The 2,173-nt window shown below is 37.9% G+C and overlaps 1 long non-coding RNA gene across 1 annotated transcript; it reads left to right on the forward strand.

Annotated features, from left to right (window-relative positions):
- Positions 1-290: 290 nt before the first annotated feature.
- Positions 291-1,779, forward strand: LOC136504310 (uncharacterized). Its single transcript, XR_010770848.1, has 3 exons — positions 291-407; positions 489-587; positions 1,350-1,779. It is a non-coding gene; the product is annotated as an uncharacterized lncRNA (long non-coding RNA).
- The last annotated feature ends 394 nt before the right edge of the window (positions 1,780-2,173 follow it).

The raw sequence follows: 2,173 nt of genomic DNA on the forward strand, positions 1-2,173 counted from the left end.
TTACCAAAAGGATTGACCGGATACTTTCAAGAGAGCCAAAAGTTGACCTTTTGAACCATTGCTCGGATGAACGATCAGACAACGTGGATGTGAAGATCTCGTTGATGCAATCCATTTAACTAATCATATGCGTTGTTTGGAATTAGGATTGACGAGTTATGATTTTTTTTACAGAAGGCAAGAAGGAGTGAAGGAGCTAACTAGCTACACCATTACTGTTTTTGTCCGTTTTCAATTCTGGCGTCTTTTTTTTGTGCCGTGCATCCTTTCCTCTTTTTCCCGGATCTGACGGATGCCCTTCCTTCCCTATCCTGTGCCACAAACAAAAATTTAGAGAGGGGGAGAGATTTTTGTTAGATGGGAGAAGGGAGATCCAGAAGGGGTAGCAAGGCCGTGCCGTTCTGCAGGTGAGATTTTCCTCCTGTCCTTTTGGACTTGAGTTGTTGTCACACCCTCTGATCTGGTTATTGCTGTTGGTACGGAACAAGGAGGGCGTGGGGACTAGCAAAACCAGATGAGGAAAAGATGATCAATTAGATGCCCTGTTTTAGTGTGTGCCGCTGATCTCTTTGCGGAACGAACCCTAGGTGAGGTCATGTAAATTTCATGTTTTGGTTGTAGTGGCCCGTGATGTCCATTAGAGGCAAGGTCCAATTGGAGATAGTTGAACTGATCGTTTTCTAGACACTCAGGAAAAAAGCAGATTGAGCAGTTTAGTGGTTCTGTGATTTCGAGATTTTTTCAGGCCCAGTAAATTGCTATAAAATTCATATTGATGTAGTAGACTCTGAGAGGGTTCCATGATGTCCAAGTTCATGTTTTTGGGCCAAATGATTTAGGAGTCATCAAATTTTGAAGTTGGGATTCAGAATCTGACGAAAATCAGAACAGCAGTAGATTGAACCATTTTATGCTGGTCTTACTCACAGAATTTATGAGGTCGGTCTGAAGCAAACTTGTAGTTTTGTTTTCATTCTTTCCAACTTAGTAAAGTACGCAATTGTTGGATAAGTATAACTCTAGATATGATTTTTTTTAATATCACTGTCATGTTTTCTGTCAGAAAAATTCAGTGCAGTTCAGAGGTTTTTTTTACGCCATCTTAAGTACTTCTAGTGCATTACATTATTATACAAAAGTTGCAGAGAATAGAGAATTATATCTGCTGACCAAATATGATAATTTTTGGATGAGTGGTTTTCATGCACCAAAAAAAAGCTGCACTGCTGCTGTGGACTGAAAGTGACGATTCGCTGTTTAGGTTTTTGACGGACCGGGCCATAGGATCGCTTTTTTCTGTACATTTTTTTTGTATGAATGTATATACTGAGTTTATGATTCCTAATTAGGTGGTGGTGTTTCCTATCATGCCTAGTGTATTTCTTGGGTTGCTTCCGCTTTTGGAGACAAGTAATTGAAGCGGTGGTTTTTGCTACTATAGTGACTTGGTAATTTCATCATCTGCATTTAAATGTAGAACCAATATAATGTAGTTTATGAACTGAAGATGGTGATTTTTCTATGTTTAAGTATGCTACTCAATTGCATTATGTTTGTATTTTTTTCACAAGAGGTTGAAGTTGAAGTATTGAGTTGATAATCTCTTATCACAGTGCATCGTGTTATGCATTTTTGCATCTCATTAGCTCTTGAAGTTGCAATACTATGGGTGCGACTGTACCGGTACACATCGTGCATTGCCGAGGAGGGGTGCGATGTAAAGGAAGTCATGGCATTTGCATTTTTATGCATTCATAGAAGATAGCATAATGTGTTGTGTTTTCTTGTGGAGATGGAGTTGAAGTAAATATATACGTCCTATGGATATGAAATACATCTGATTTTTTATGAGAAGTATGTTTAATTTCTCATGATGGATAAATTCGAGGACTCATCAGCTTGTGATTGACATTGCTTGTCAAATAAATTACTTGCTGGGATTTTTTTTTTAAATCTCACCGTTGTTTTTAGTCTGTTCCGGGTACTTGAAGCATTTCATGTGGGAGTGGAAAGTAGCAGCACGTTACACTCATCCTGATTCACATATCTTATTTTTGTTGTAATAAAATAACAATTGTTTACTTCATGGAGTCTTTTTATTCCTTGCTTATCTATATGTTGGAGTTATTTAAGCTTAATCATTTTTAGTTCTTCACTGTGTTTATGTCTAAGC

Source organism: Miscanthus floridulus, chromosome 14 (genome assembly GCF_019320115.1).
Source record: "Miscanthus floridulus cultivar M001 chromosome 14, ASM1932011v1, whole genome shotgun sequence".
NCBI classification, from domain to species: domain Eukaryota; kingdom Viridiplantae; phylum Streptophyta; class Magnoliopsida; order Poales; family Poaceae; genus Miscanthus; species Miscanthus floridulus.